The sequence below is a fragment of the Anser brachyrhynchus genome (genome assembly GCF_964034855.1).
Source record: "Anser brachyrhynchus genome assembly, chromosome: 20".
Classification (NCBI taxonomy): Eukaryota; Metazoa; Chordata; class Aves; order Anseriformes; family Anatidae; genus Anser; species Anser brachyrhynchus.
Window position 1 is genome coordinate 7,822,711 of NC_137713.1, and position 16,771 is coordinate 7,839,481.

Below are 16,771 nucleotides of genomic sequence, written 5' to 3' on the forward strand. Positions count from 1 at the left end.
GGCTGGAGTTCCTGTCTTCACCCTTTCTCCGCTGCCTCCCTGCTCTACCAGTCTGTTCTGTGTCCAGGCAACTGCAAAGAGACATTTCAAAGACTCCTGCCGTGCCATGTAGATGTTTTCTCTTGTTAGTTTGGACTGCAGGTGTGTAAGCCTCAAGGATGAAGTATCGTGGTGCTGTTTTAGGTTTGGGGCATACAGTCATAGTACAATAAATCACATAGTAATGTTCCACTTTGAACGCACACGCACAGAAAAAGAAAAAAGCATCTGACCTGAATCATTTTCTGGAAACACATCTGGTTAAAATCCAAAGTTTTAAATTGAGTAATATTTTAAAATACATTTGGTAGGTATTAAATTACAGTGTTATATCTGGTAATATTTATGATACTAATGTGTTAAGCAGAGGTTTATATCTGTCAAGAAATATGAATGATTGTCATATGGGGTAGCAAATGTATCCTGATATAAATAATATTTTATGATATTTTTAACATTATTGTAGTCTTTTTGCAGGAGTTACATCTTGTCACATTATTGCCAATTTGAAATAAAAGCTCTGTGGCTAGATACCAAAGCTTTTTAGCTGTATAATTTTCAATAGGAATAAACAGCACGGCTGATTTTAGGAAGTACTAAGAAACCTTAGCTCTGCCAGCAGACAAATGCTGAGCACCTATACTTCCCGTTGCCTTCAGTGCAGGATCAGGTCCCTTATTTGCCATTTTGTGTGGCAACAAGCCCGAGGAAATCTTGCTTGACAGCTCCGTGTTCTGAAAGTGCTGTATTTCTTCGGGCTGGATTCTGCAAAGATCCTGCAGGGTACAGAGCTCCTCGGAGCAAGAGGTAATTTGCTTCGTGTTTCTGCCGAATCGTACCTGTGTCAGACGGAAGAAGGATCCTGGAAAATTTGGTGCACCCTGGCAAGAGGCCGGTTAGAATAAAGTTTTCTTGGATTATTACGTTTTTCAGAAATCAGTCCCGTGTGTTCATCTGAGGAAGGCTTTCTTAAGGTTAGATTTGATCTGTGTAAATGCTAACTTCTTTCAACATGCACTAATAGAGTACTGAAAAAGTAAGTACAGTGTATTTGAAGTTTAAATCTAAAATGATGGCAATTACTAACAGTGCTTCAGTCATGCTTGCTACGTCCAAAGTGTTTGAAAGAATGTTGTACAGATTTCTTTTTTATTTTCTTCCAGGTATAGACACACAGGCACCATTTTAGGAATCAGACAAATACTTAATTAAAATTCGTTTCCCATTAATGTCACCATGTCAGAAAATGTCACTAATACAGATGTTTAATTAACACAGTTGCTCTACCACTTTCATTGGGCCATCAATGGCAATCGGTCTCGTTATGCTTCACGTGTCGTTGTCCAGAATATTGAGGAAATGGGACCTTTATTCCAAGGACCCCAAACTTGTCAGAAACAATTCATTGTCACAGCCGCTCCTCTGGGCAGCAGTCTGCATTCATTAAGACATTTTGGACCATGAGTCCAGTCCTGATCACTGGACTTGGGCTTCTGTTTGCCTTAGTGAATCTAACTTATTTCCTTGCCCAGGACTCTGAGAACTGCGAACTGCTCAGCAGGGCTGTAACTGTGAGTCTCTTCTCCATTGATTCTGTTGTGTTCTTTGCATCTTTTTCACTTTAACTAACTCCCAAATGTCAGTTCCTATCACAGAGTTCCTCTAGAGCCTTTTCTGTACCCCTTCCCGCTCCTTCTCCAGCCCATTCCCTCTTCAGTTTCCTGGCTCTCATCTTTGCATTTTCTTCAGCTGCTTCTTGTCCCCAGCTGCCTGACTCTACGTGTCTGTTCCCTGTGAAAAGGAGGACCTCATACCAAAATCCTTCAGTCCAAGGCATGACAAGGAATAGAGACAGACAAGCAGACAGGTAATTTATGATGCTGGGAGATTTAGCCCACATTAAGATCAAAACTCATAGGTCTTTAACACCACAGATTTTTTTCCCCAATCATTGTTAGTAACTCTGGTTCCACACTGATTTATATCTGTCGTAGTAGCCAGGGGGTTTGCAGCACATAAATTGCAGAAAAATTGACAAGCAATGTGAACACAACAGTGTGGACACAGTGATGTTTATCGGCGTGGGGAACTCCCCGGGCTGCCAAGCGGCTGGGAGCTGGGGAGAAGCCCCACAGCCACCTGCCTGCCCTTACCTCAGTGTCCACCTGCAGTCAGCGGCAGAGACAGGAGACTGAGCTGGTCAGACCCATGTTCTGAAGTGGCATGGTGGTTCCCACCTTCTTTGGTACTTCCTGGAAATGTCGGCACAAATCACGTACGCTGTGGCAAACATGATCTAAGCATGACATCCTATGAGTAGTACCTAGTCACAGATGCCCACTGGTAGATGGAAGAGAAGAAAGCAATTCTTACAGAGGGCAGGGAAAACAGCCACAATTGAAAGCAAAGTAAATTTGGGCAGCGTGGTTACTTGCTCTTTAGCTCTGAAGACATTCATAAGTATCCAGCATAACCCACAACAGATCTTCTTTGAGGATTTGTGGATTAACCCACACCAACAAAAGCGTGTGGTGGCATTGTAGTGGTATTCTCTGCCACGCACAGAAGGAGTTATTGAAGACCCCAAAAGAACAAATACATCAGTCTGCCTAGTGAGTTGAGTCAGTCTTTCCAGGCTGGCTATGTTTGCACCAGTTCTGTTAAATAACTGCTTTTCTCATGGTATATTCTATCCAGATGCATATTCATGTTTTGGCCAACGTAACCAATAACATCACCCGTAGGCAATCAAGAGAATTAGAGAAGAAGAGGACCCATCAGGTTATCCCCTCCCTGAAGCTGGCAGGGAATAACAGTTTCATACTGAACCTACGTAAGTGAATGGCTCATACCAGCATCAATTTGTCAGCATTGCCCTCGCCTGACTGCCTCATCCTGTGCGCAGGCTGATACCAGAGGCAGCGTTGTGCTGGATGGGAGGCGCGGTGAGCCCACAGGTGCCCGTTGTGGCTGGGCAGGGCTCGTGCTCCCTCTGGCACCATCCTCTGCCTTAGGCTGCTCTGTTCACCTGGGCATTTATCGCCTCTGTCCTTCAAGGGTTGGGAGATAACTTCGTAGGTTATGGTCCTAGGGAAAATTCCCACCTTTTTTTCTCACTTGGAACCTTTCACTTATTCTTTACCTCTTACTGGTTTCTGTTAGTTTTTGAACATCTTTTTTCAGCAGTATTTAAGTCTTGCTATCCCTATCATGAATTTCCTCACCCACTCTGTACAGCCCCTTCCTCACTTTGGGCTCTTGCCCTTCCAGGTCCCTCCTGCTCGGTCAGGAATCCTCTGCCCCCACCGGACGTTTCTTCCAGTTTCTGCAGAACCTTCAGGTCATAATATTTCACATATTACCTAAGAATAAAAAGCCAAAAACAGCATGATCAGTTTAAATTCCTTTCTGTTTTCTGAACCTCAGCTGGGCTGATTGTATTCCGCCTGCTTTGTGCCGCTCCCCCGTGGCAGGAGAGCAGCCTTAGTGGCTGTACTGGGGCTGGGAGCTGTGTTCAGCTGCTGTCACAGGTCTCTTCGTGACATGAAACAATTCACCGAATCGTCACTCAGTTTCTGTAAAATGCTTGTGGTCACCAGGAGATAAAAATCTTGTGGTGACTGTGAGGTGCTTGCACCTCACAGGTCCAGGATTGCAGGAAGGAGATGGAGGGAAGCGTGCACGTCAGCCAGCTCGGAGGGTGCTCCCTCACCTACCGGCTTCCCTTTCATTCCCTTCCAGATAAGGCCCGTAAAGCAGGTGAGTGTAAAGCTGATGCTATCTTGGAAAGGAAAAGAGAGAAAAGCTTCTTCTTTCACTTTCCAGTCACCCAGGCTTGGTGTGGCAGCTCCCCCTCGCTGGGGAGGGAAGACGGGAAGATCGCTCTGCTCCCCTTCACCAGCCGGGCTCCGTGATCCCCGCGTCCTGGGCTGTCCCCACGCCACCGGGGGTGTCCCAGGTGGTCACACCCCTCGTGCCGGGTCCCCTGCAGGTGCCAGCTCAGCCCCATGTCGGCGCGGCTGGCTCCAGTGCGCGGGTGCCAAGGGGAGAGGCATCCGTGCCTGGGCCCTGTTGCAACACGCAGGGACGGGAGACGAGAGGCAGACGGGTGTACGGGGACGGAGAGACAGGTGTGTGCGGAGATGGGGAGATACCGACACAGACAGACTTGTCCGCCTCCTGCGCCGGTGTAAAACACATCCTTGCACACTGCAAGGGCTGCGGCGCCTGCTGGGGAGCTGCCTTTATCGTAACGCGGGATGTTGAGGATGTTCGAGGTGGTTTTTCTTCAAAAAACGCGTGTGATATTTCATTTTGGGAAGCACGTCTTTTCTTAGAAACACAACTGTGACTTGCTTGGCACAACTGTGATTTTCTGCAAACACAACTGTGTTTGGGGTTGTTGGATCTGAATGCTAGGGTAGGAGAAACAGTAATTCTGGATTAATGCAGAAAGGGAGAAAATAGACACCCTTCGAGGAAGCCACAAGTTCACTGCAGCTGCCATACGCTGGCACAAATTGACGCAGCGTTCCACAGGAAGCATTTTAGCGTGGATAACCTGTGGGCTGCCCTATTTTTGTGCGGCACTCAGCCAGGTCTCAAAGAGCCAAACGAATGGAAAGCACAACACGATTCCCAGCTCAGCACGAGTCTCTGTGCAGGTACACTGTACGAAGGCCACGTTTAGGTGAATATCCATAAGGGTAAACAGCACACTTGAAAGTGAACCAAAGTGCTCAGGATTGCATTTCAGTCTAGGGTTTCTTTAGTAATGTGTAGGAAATAAATTGATTTTTTTTTTCCCTTGGCATTGCTTCACTTCCTATTTGGTGTTTGGGTGGTGATAAATTACCAAATAGGAAAAAAATCCTTAAAATTCTCTCACTTTTTTTTTTTTTAATATATTTAAAGATTACCTTCTCCATTGGAATAAACAGATCCAGTCTTACTCAGGTCGTGATTCTCCACATTTCTACCCTGGCCCTTGTTTCCATCTGCTTGGCATTATCCTGGATTGGGGCTTTAACCTGATACAAATCCAAAGAAATTATATGGGAATTGATGGGATCACAATGAATTTCCATGGGTGTAGACTAGTGCAGACCATAGCCTATTAATCCTGTTGCGTTCCTTCTGTAAATAACAATCTGGATTTGGCCCAAAAAGAGTAAAACAAATTGAAAGCATTCACAAAGAGAAGAGGTAAATGGGTTTAAGATGTAAGAATACCATATTGGTGGGTCGTCTCCAAGTACCCAGTTTTTAATAGTACCAAAGCACATACAAAACTGGAGTTTAACATGTTCTTAAATGCCCTGCTGTGTGGGGTTGGCTGCTGATCCAGGGCCATATGCATAAGACCTGTCTTCACGGAAGAATTATATTAAAAAAATTAAAAACTGCAAGGAGAAGAATGTTCAAGGGCAGCCAACCTGAAGGAAACAAATATAATTTCATTATGTGAAGTGTTTATAAATGCAGTTTATGAACATGTATGAAAAAGTAATTTTTTTACTTTTCAGACTGCTACTGTCACACAGAAAAGAAATAATTGCTTATTTGTCTTTTCCAAGGATTTTTAGGGAGTGCATTGCAGTTCAGATATTTATTTTGACCTTTTATTCCTTTTAAATAACTTACTGCTTTGTTGATTTCTTCTAATTTTTTGTGTGCACTCCTTCACTTGTGATTGATAGAGAAACGTTTACCTGGATTCCCTGAAAATGGGAATTTATTTTAAATTTTGGACTTTCTCAGACATATGGTTTAATTTTTAGGTAGTCCTGTGGGGAGCCAGGAGTGGGACTCGATGATCTTTGTGGATCCCTTCCAACTCAGGATATTCTGTGATTCCATGATACGTGGGTTACCAAATTTGATCTATAAATCCCACTTTTTATTTCTCTTACATCATCAGTATAAATCTGAAGTGACACAGAATGCCTGGAATTGCAATAATGCAGTGTAAGAGAACTGACTATCAGGCTTCATATATAGATTAGATTAATGCATAAATCTAATTTGATATTTCACATTACTGGGCTAATATTTTACAGATGTAATGCCAAGTTGTTAAGTAAATGAAAATCATGGAGAGTCCAATTCTGAAAGGATTACTCAGGCAAAAATCCCTGAAGTCAAAGGGAGTATTGCCTGAACGAAGTCTGCAAAATTAGAACTAGAGCCATATTCCCAAAACAGACAAGCAGATTTATCTTAGAGATCTGCCCATGAGTTGAATTCTTGTAACAATGAAAGATATATTGGGAAAACGAACAAGTAGGTAACCTGAAATATAAGGAGAGACTGATAAGATCACACCAACCCTGAGCAAGCACTTGTGTGGTTGGTGATGTCAACAGGAACCTAAGCTGTTTTAATAAACTTGTTCATAGTTGTCCTATACCGTGTTTTATATACTGAAGTACATAGATCATGTAAGAGTTTAACAAGAAAAGGATTCATATTAAATATGCACATAAAATGCCTCCGTGAAATATGTGAAATGCTTTTCTTTTTTATATGATTCGAATAAAACATTGATCATAAAACTCTGCCCTCCTGCTCCTTTATATTCAGCTTCAGCTGTTGCTTTGTGTTTAAAGTTTGAACTCATGACACTCAGCAGATATAATTGTGGGGCAGTTTTAATTGGTGAAGACAGACCAATGCTCTGCTTGCTCACTCTGGGGTATAAATCAGGAGAAATCCCACCAGAATCAGTAAAACGTTGCCTTTGTGTAGGAGGCTGTTGGGCCAAATGATACAAGCGGTGGCAGCTCCTGTGAAATATGTAGTATTGTGTCTGTTTATAGCTGCTCAGGATCTGGCCCACTGACTTGGATGGAGCTACGCCAGGGATGATTTCTGCCCTTTATCATGAGTTTGCTCAGTGTTTTGCATTGTAAATTCTCCCGACTCTTGCTGCCAAACTCAGCTCCCTTCTTCACAGTTTCATACTCTGAGTGTGAACTGATACTGGTGGAAATCCAAGGGTAAAAAAGTGGTGAGCATAAAGCACAAATCTGTAGCCTGGATCTGAAAGGAACAGCTTGACCACAGAGGAAGTTATTTGCACAAAAAGTATTCAAACAGATATGCACGGTTTACATGTGTTTAGTAAATCTTGTCTGAAAACTAGAACCAGCTGTATAGTGTATGGAGGCCCAGATCCCCAGCTCTTTCTGAGCAGTGTTTCATGCATTTGGATGATACATTTCAAGTCACTTTTCCATCTTTTAATTCAGAGATGGCTAGGGATTGAAATGCGAGGAGTGCGATTTCCATTTCAATGTGAAGCGGTTGTCACCATCCTCAGGTAGCTGTTCACCACTACGGCTTTCCTGTTCATGAAGTTCCCATCACGGAGCCTTTCCTCCTCACCTCCAGCTGCAGCCTAGGAGTAGAGGTAGGGCATAAAGCCCCTCTGTGGCTCAGGGGGTATGAAAGGACCCTTTCACGCTAGGCTCACCTTCCATTGAAGCATTGAGGCAATGAGTAGAGATGAGCTGAACCCTTAACGCAGGATAACCCCACAGCATTTGCCCTACACCACAATGACAAAATTGACTGAACTGCTCTTGATTTGCACCGAAACAAGAGGAGAACCAGGCCTGAAAAGCTAAATTTGCATGCAAGATTAAGAAAGTTGTAGATGCAAGCAAGATCTTTTTTTCTTTTTTTCCTTCTTTGTGTGTCTTAACTATGCAACAAATTTTGTAGCTGAAATTTACATACTTCTTGATTCATGAAATTATGAGCAGCTGCTATTTTGCTACATTCTTAAATTGAAAAGGCAGCGAAGAAAAGAACAGACACATTAGGCAAACTCCATCTGCCCCTCATGTCTATCACTTTCCTTCACTCTCTCCTTTGCCAAACAGTATACAATGGCATAATCAGATGTCTTGGTTTGCCTGGGAGAGTCCCCACATTTATATAGCTGTCATCTAAGACGGGATTTTTGTGTTTAACACAACTTCTTAACGTGGTCTCCTGTTCATCCCTCAGACAAGCATACATATTTTCAGAGGAAACCACAGAACACAAAAGATCTTCTGGAGGAGAATAACCTTCTAAATGGCTTAACAGCTTCTGGCAGCTCCTGGAAGTCTTCAGGCATCTTTTCTTAGGGGTTTTAGAGACTCTGAGAAAGGATCGCTTGGATTTAAAAAGCTTTCCTATTTGTATTTTATTGCTTCTTTGTTACTGTCCTAATAGCGAAGTGGGAAGAGTTGAGGGGAGAGGATAAAATATAGGACTGAGAATTAGGGTGGATGGGTTTTATTTCTAGCTCTTGCAATGATTCTGAACAAATCTAATCTACAGGTAGTTCCATGCTTGGAGAAGAGAACCTCTGTGTCTGGCTTCCTTGAAAACAGCCCTTCCCTTGTACTAAATGCCACTGTATAAATACCAACACCACATTTCATCATGAGGTAAATTGTAATTTCCCATTTTTGAATTAAAAGATGGAAGCTCCGAATTTTAGACCTATTTAACACCTGATTAAACACTTAAACTAGTAACAGCTGAGCGCATCCCTGTTAAGTGGAGGTTTTTTTCCTTTTGTTGCCCCACTTAAGAAACAGTCATTGTCATTCAGTCTCATTAGCATAAATAGGTTCCCTAGGAGATGTCCCATTAAAGTGGCCATCCCTATTAAGCATGTCCCAATTAAGTAGTGTTTATTGTATGGCAGGTTCCAGACCTCAAAGCAGAATAATTTTCAGTTCCTAGAGGGAAAAAAATAAGTCAAAGAAATTACATATTTAAAAAAGGCTTAAATTGATACAAACTGATAAGAGCCCAAAAATGAAAAATGAGGGCTGACACTTCATCCTTTTGTTTACCCTGTAATGCTGCTTTTCTGGTTTTGAGTTAAGAATGTAGCCTACACCCTAACTATGAATTTCTTGGCTTTGATTTGATTGTGTCATAACTTAATGTTTTATGACTTACAATCACATTAGTCATAGGAGTCACTCAAGTTTAGAGATGATGGAAAAGACATAGGGGATAGACAAATCCATACTCGGAAAGACTAATAGTCTTGTGATTGAAACGGTGGGCTGGGACCCAGGAGATCCAAGTTCAGCATCCAGGCCTGTGCCAAGTGCTCCTGCCTCACTTAGAGCAAAACACCGAGCCTCTGTTCACAGTGTTATTTGGATACCTGAACAGACAATTAAATATGTTTTTATATGCCTGTGTGCATACATAATCTCTTTTGCCCTTTTCTCAATCAAGGTGGATTTAAGTTGGGGACTTATTCAAGGTGCTAACAGACAAGCTCTGGAAAATCTTCCTACGCTGGCTGAAGATGATAGAACTGTCAGCTGTCTGCTGCCAAAGGCTACCCCTTATCCCCCAAATAATATTAGCGTCAGCCACTTCAACATAAAATCCAGGTCCTTAGCACAAACCTACCTTCAAAGAGCTGAAATTACCTGCCTTGATTTTGTCTCAAAGCAGTGGAGATGCAGGCAGGCATCTCCTGCCTATAATGCTGCTGTGGGAGGTAACCTCCAGCGCAGAGACTGAGCGGAGGAGTAGGAGTAATGGCATCTTCGACAACCGAAGGGGAGCTCGGCATGCTTGTACTTCCAGCCAGGGCATTTGCACGTCAGCATTTACCCTGCAGAACTGAGACATCCCTTTGTATTTAGTTTGTTTTGCCCCTAATTATACAACCTGTCCTTCCTGTGAAGGAGAAGCTTGTACCTGGGTGGAGTTCAATAAATATACGGAAAATATTCGTGTTCTAAGACCACACACTGAAATCTTTTCGTGGCAGGACACACTCCATTCTGTGGGTGCAGCCTGTGGCACAAGGACTATGCCAAGACCTCCAAAAGTCTCCTCAATACAGCTAATAAGCGAAACATAGGGGAATAAGGGAACAAGGGAAACACAAGGGGAACCTAGGGGAATAAGGGAAACACAAAGATTTGGACCTTCTCAATAAACACAATTTTACTCTCTTTGGTGCTTCTGGGAAACAAACAGTTTGAGCAGTCCCAACCTATTTTATTTCCATGCAAACTTCCATAAGAAGCAATGTATATGTGTTAAATACTTTTCCTTAGTCTCAATAATCACTTCTTTATGGAGTAGGAAATACCTCGGGAGTACGGTTTCATATGAAAAGCCACGATTTGTACAATGGTGCACAAGCAGTTCACACATTCAACACGTGGCCCATGCTCCAAAGAAGGTTAAGATTCCTTGCTTTTACAAGAGGCACAGTACTTCAAAATGAGGCTTTGTGAGTAGGTGGTGAATTTTCTTCTGGGTCACTAGGCAGGAGCTGGGTGCTTTGAAAGCATCTCCCAGGAGCGAGGTAAACTGTGGTTGAGCGATGCAGATGTTCAACTGTGGTCAAATCAGAAAGAAAGACTTCTATCCTTAAGGCAGTAAAGTAATTACACCTGGTATCCTCATATCTTGCTTCCAGTAAATAGGTGCAGAACAATGTGGCTTTGTAGTGCCCATTAGTAATATTAGTACTTGGCAGCACGAGCCTCTGAGAGTCTTTACAGAGCTTACTGAAACGCCGCATCACTGCGGGCAGGAGAAATGGTTAATATTCACGGTAATCAGAGGTTCCTCTCAGAGCCCGAATACCTTCCTTTTTATAAGCCTTACAAGTTTGCATGGCTGGGATGAGAATCTCCACAGAGAAAGCTTGCTCTTGGTGTTTCTTGGTGTCTCTTGTTTGAGGACAGAGATTATGTGTACAACTATACTAGGCTGCACATCTGCAGAAAGTGCAAACCCAAAACCTCAGCTCTACACAGCTGCTGTCCTTAAGGGAACCTCAAATCTAGATCCAGATTTGGGCTTGATTTTAAGATCTTCTCTAATAATCATTCCTTTGTTAAATGGCAATACTGTAACTGCACTTGCCTAAGCGCCAAGTAGATTTTGTGTCAGCATTTCTGGTGGGAAACCATTTTCTCAGGGGTTTAAAATTTGGCCAGGACTTCCAAAGCAGGTGCCCAAAGTAGCACACGAAGGTTCAAACCGGTCTCAGTGCAAAAGCAAAGTACAGCAATGTACCTGCATGGAAGCTTAAGTACATTCTTTTGGCTCTGACACAAATCAACTGCAGGGCACTTTGACACATCCCAACCTTTCAGAGTGTATTTTTTGAGCTCTGCTCATTATCGGAGCCTCCATTCAGATGCTCTCGGCACAGATGCTTTCCTCATCAGCTCTGCACTAAAACATACAGTAAGTGAAATTCTGCCATATGTTAATACATATGTTTCAGTTTCAATAAGCATTTGATGCAGGGCTGTTGGTGGTTGTTTTTTTTTTTTCCTCCCAAGGAATAGAAATTACAGAGTTTATACCATTACCTTCACTTTCTATTTAACTATACGAGTGAGCTTAAATAAACCAATTAAATTAAGGTTAGCTATGTGCAGCATAACCTGTCACATCAGTGGAAGCACGTATTGATTCCTAATGTTTCAGCATTTATCTCTTTGGTCCAAACCAGCTGGGAATGGCAGAGTCAAACTGTCTGAGTCTCCTTGTGATGTTGTAAAATGATGGAGAGGCAGATAGCCTGGAGAAAAGGTGTAACCGGGATTTTCACTTCATCCCCACCTCAAATTTTCCCATCTGGCATATCACAACATAATGATGTGAATGATGTCATCAAACTGGGAAAGAGGACCTGAATGGGGTAGTTTTCTCCTTTACTGAACTTTGTAAGCTGGCCACAAATTGTAATTAGCAAGTGTCTATGGTTTATTTCTGGCAGAGGCTCAGTCCATTTTTCATGGGCTGGAATCAGGTCTGTTCACCCACAATGATTCTTTTTGTTTGTTTGTTTGCAAATAAACTCTTGGAAAGATACTGGGCACATTATGAGATTTACAGATCAGTTGCTATGCACAAGTATGCTGCTTTTACAGCAGTGCAATACCTCTGAGTAATGCTTTTGATTTAAATAGAGCTACCCTAGATTTGCACCATTGTAGGAGCCAGATTAAGCTCCATAACTCTCATACACAGGCTTGAAAGCACCCAAGCAGTTATGAATGAGAGCAGCATTTGAAAGACAGAACAAAGGAAAACAAGCCAAGAAAAATATCCAACTTACATCAGCTTTGCCTGCTGGATTCTTTGCTTTACAAGCAGAGAAATATCTAGGCAGACCCTCAGCTAGCAGAAGCTGGCACAGCTTTGTTAAAAATCAGTGGAGCTTTGCTGATTTATATCAGCTGAGAATCACTATCTGCCCCAATGACAAAATGAGGCATTGAAACGTAGTGGGAAGGCAATAGGGTTTATCTATGGTTACAGAATTAAAGCATCATCATAAGATAAACTAATTCTTGTCTAATGCTTTCAAAAAGGTGTCTATAGAAATACTGCACTGACTCCTCTTTCTCAATGTTGGCTTCTGATCACTGTGCCAAGACTGGCATCTTCTCTTCCCTCAACAAATAAGCATGGCTCCTGCAAGCTCTTCATTGACTGCCAATGCTGTGCTACCAATAATTTACTACTATTGAGAAACTTCTCTGCTTTCACTCTGCACAAGTGAGTTTGCTCCTACATGCCTGGATTTGTTCAGTTACATACTTTATGAACATTATTAAAAAGAATCAAAGGATTCTTTTGGGTTCATTTTTCATAAAATGTCTCAAGCATTTGATAAATAAATAATCTTCTACTTAAAATGGGCATGAATTCCCTAAAGACCCAGAGGTGCACGCAGGTATGTGCCAAGCCCAGCTCTCCTCCAGGGGGATGTATATATCTATATACCTGTAATTATAGGCTGATAATTATATAATTCACTGTATGTATATCATCATTTGTGAATAACTGGGTAAGCTGGCAACACAGAAGGGCGGGACTGTATCATAAGCTAATAAAAAAAAAGCAATTATATTTCTTTCTGATCCAGTTCTCACCTTCCCAGTGAGATCGGGGCATTGTGCAATAAGTGAGAAATGAGGAACCTCAGAACACTTGGAAGCAAGATAAGCATCCAAATGTCTGACTGTGTCATTCAGAGCTCAGCTGAGCTGTTTCAGTCAGGAAATTATGGGCTGCCATGGGAACAAAGGTCCCTTCCCAGATTACCAGAAGGAGTCTGAAATGGGTCAGAAATGTTACAAGAATAGGCTTTTTAATGGCATTCATATTATTTCCCAGGTTAATACAACTTTGAGTTTAAGATCTAAGGCTAATACGAGAAATTTCACTTCAGCTTTATGCAACATCTCCTCACTGTACATACAATTCACCCCCAAAAGGATTCCTAGAAGAAGGCACCACTGCAGTCCTGCATAGGCCAGCTGCCATCTCATTTTTATTCTGTGCTCTTGCACCCATCTTTCTGCATCTGTCACATCTTGTTTTATGTTAACTTTACCAACTGCTTAAAAAGGGACCGTTTATAATCTGTGTTGGTGCAGCATCCTGCAGAAGGTGCTCTTTGGTACCGACATATCAGGAATCATAAAACTGCACGCAAGCCTTAAAAATATGATAAACTGTGAAAAAGTGCTTATGCTTTCTAATTTACAGCGTTCATGCAAGTCCCTAATTCCTTTCCAAGATGCACAGCAGAGTGTCCCCAGTTGAACCAAAATATCCAACCACTATCTTCACTTTGAAATCCTTGGGAGTGCTCATGCTCTTAAAAGCCTAGAGACAGTGCCCAGTATCAGGGTAGGATTGAGCCTCTGGTACGTAATTCAGAACTGAACAAATCCAGGCACGCAGGAGATAATTTAGCTGTGCAGAATGAAAGAACAATTTCTCAATTCTGGTAGATTATTGGTAGCGCAGCATTGGCAGTCAATGAAGTGCTTGCCGAAATTGTGATGATTTGTTAAGGGAGAAAGAGAAGCCAACCCTGGCAAAAGAGTTCCGGGCCACAGCAAAGAGAAAAAGCCAGCATTGTACTTACACCCACAGCCCTTCCTTAGAGCTCTAAATGAAACATAATTTTTTTTCAGAGGTTCAAATGCTGGAAGCACAGATCAGCCACGTTCTCTCCCCCATTTATTACAGCTTTCTGTCACTATGTTGCTGGCTGTAAAGCAGGCAAAACTGCTAAGCTGTTTTTTTTCTGTGCAAAATGAGTATGACTGGAGAGGGACAAATGTAGAGCCAAGCTCTCCGTTGGGTCTGAGCTGGTTATCTCAGCCTCACACTCTTAAGGTCCTACTCAGCAGAAACCAAATCAGTATCATCAGATAGTTTATTTGCACTGGAGTCTCTGTGGCTGTTACAAAGTCCTAAGTGGTCTACAGGATGCCTTTCCTGCTACGTCACTATTATCTCCCTTGCTCTGAAACCAAGAAAATCACAAAGATGGCCCAATTCTAATGATACTGCCTCTGATCCAGCAAAACATGGAAGCATATACTGAATTTAAACATACAGGTCTTCTACCAGCTTCAGGAAGGCTGCTCACCAGCTCACAGCTAAGCATGTGCTTGGTACTTTGCTCAGTCAGCGAAGCTGCTGATTCAGTTCCTTTCAAAGTTTGAATGAAGCTTGAGATAAAGTTTCAGGTTTGGATGATCTGTCTTGTACATCAAGAAGGTGCTGGAAGGGAAAAGGCATGCTAGGAGGTAACAAAGGTGCCAGAGTTTAGGAAATGTTGAGACTCCCTCACCTAGATGATAACAAATTGATAGGACTGTCCACAGCTCTGCCTGCAGGCAGGTTCCGTATAGCTCACATATTCACTTCTGCAAAGCTCTCTCTTGCAGGCAAGCCGTCCATATTCACTTTCTATCCATATCTGTGTGTTCCTACTTATACACTTATGTATGTAAAATAGAATACTCTTGCCATTTCTAATTTCTGCAAAAGTGAAATCAGCACATTTTCCCCACTTTGGAAGAAAACCATTGCCATAGAATACAGAATCATAAAATCATTGAGTCATGGAATATCCTGAGTTGGAAGGGACCCACAAAGACTTTTGAGTCCAACTTGTGGCTCTACACAGGACCACCTGAAAATCAAACCCTATGTCTGAGAACATTGTCCGAACACTTCTTGAACTCCGACAGACTTGCTGCCATGACCAGCCCCCTGAAGTGCCTGTTCCAGTGCCCAGCCACCCATGTCATGCTTTTCTCCACCAAACACACAATTCGTATATCAAAGAAATTTGAAATCTGATACTTTGTACGTAAATACTTGTCATTGAGGGGTATGTCCACAGCCCCTATAGGAAAAAAGTCTTGTCTGGATAGTATTAAAGTCTGAATGCCTGAAAGTTGGATACTAAATGGAACAAAATATTTCAGTGCCTTGGAAAAGTCTGAGCGACATCTACAGAGGATGGTGTACTGTCAATTTATAGGACAGTTACTAAAGTACCTTTTCTCTGAGATGTTTTTTTTTTTCCTCTCTAAGTTCAATACGGCTAATTTGGGCCAAAGATAACTTAAAATCTTTCAAAAGAGTACAGTGCTTAGTATTGCCCCAGAAGTCAGTATGATATTCACTTAACAGTAATTATATACTGTGCTTAAGTAGGGCTCAGATATTAATGCTTCTGCAAAATACTGTTTTATGTTCCCTTCCATGTTGAGGGTGGTACAAAATGCTATGTCATCTGAGAGCACTCTTAGCTAATCCTTGCACATTTCTAATATACTCTGGCCACGGATCCTAAAAGCCTTCACACTCTGTAATGAGTTTAAGCAAGAAGAACTCTGTAAAACAGGTTAGGAATCAATATGGCAGCTTAACGCATGGGAAAAAATCACCCTCGATTGATTAAGAAAGGTTATCAAGGGTGTCTCAAGTTGTACTGATTTATTTGTTCAAAGTAGATTAGATTAGTAGTAGTTAGATTTTACGGGACACTAAGCATCCTAGAGCTCCTGTTGAGTTTACATATTAGTGATCCCTAGAAAAATGAATAGAGTCAGCAAAAATACGGAGTTTTAACATGCAGTTCTACTCTTGAAAAGGGGATAATCTATATCCTGCTACACTGAAGTTTCATTTTATGGCAGTATCATTACCAAATATACCAACATTTGGATCCAAAAAATGGCTACTGCCGAGCCAGTGCAGCTCTGGAAAAGTGAAATGGCATCTGCACATCTCCTGTCTCATACACAAAATTATTACTGTGTTCTCCTCAGATACATCTGTTGCTTTTTAGGTTTCAGCTGTCCACCAGACAGTTAACCAAGTCTGGCTTCATTCACTCGATTATTAAATCATGTATTCAATGAGATTGTTCAGAGAGGCCAAAGGGACTTTGTTTGTAGAGCACTAACAATTCAGCACTTTTAGCAGAAAAAAAGGAGTAAGAAATGAGTACTTAGGAAGAATAATTGTGTTTTGTACTAAATTCTCTCTGAAATTCCCTTCTGTGATGGCAGGAGAGACTGATAGAAATCTATCTGTTCCCAAGGTGAATTGCTTGAGAATCTCATCTTAATAGGGTGGGGGCAATGCTGGATGGGGAAGGTAAGAAGTTTCTTGAATTTCTGAGGGCTAGTCTGGGCCAATTCCTTTGTGCTTGTCGGGAGGTATCAATTCCTGAAAAGGGAGTTTCCTTTCTCTTTCCTATGACTAGTCAGGATGGTGCCTACACATTTAACATATCTACATATGGGCTGACTTCCCCGCCCGCTTGGTGCCTACTGGCCCCACTCCCTTATCTAATCAAGGTTCAATCAAAGTTAATTAGGGATCTAGTTTTCTGTTCCTACATTAAGAG

General features: G+C 42.1%; 1 long non-coding RNA gene across 1 annotated transcript; it reads right to left on the reverse strand.

Moving 5' to 3' along the window:
* Nucleotides 1-1,434: 1,434 nt before the first annotated feature.
* Nucleotides 1,435-12,728, reverse strand: LOC308180851. The gene is made up of 4 exons (XR_013941212.1): nucleotides 12,158-12,728; nucleotides 9,472-10,416; nucleotides 4,959-8,777; nucleotides 1,435-3,401 (listed from the first exon to the last, which is right to left on the reverse strand). It is a non-coding gene; the product is annotated as an uncharacterized lncRNA (long non-coding RNA).
* Between the last annotated feature and the right edge of the window lie 4,043 nt (nucleotides 12,729-16,771).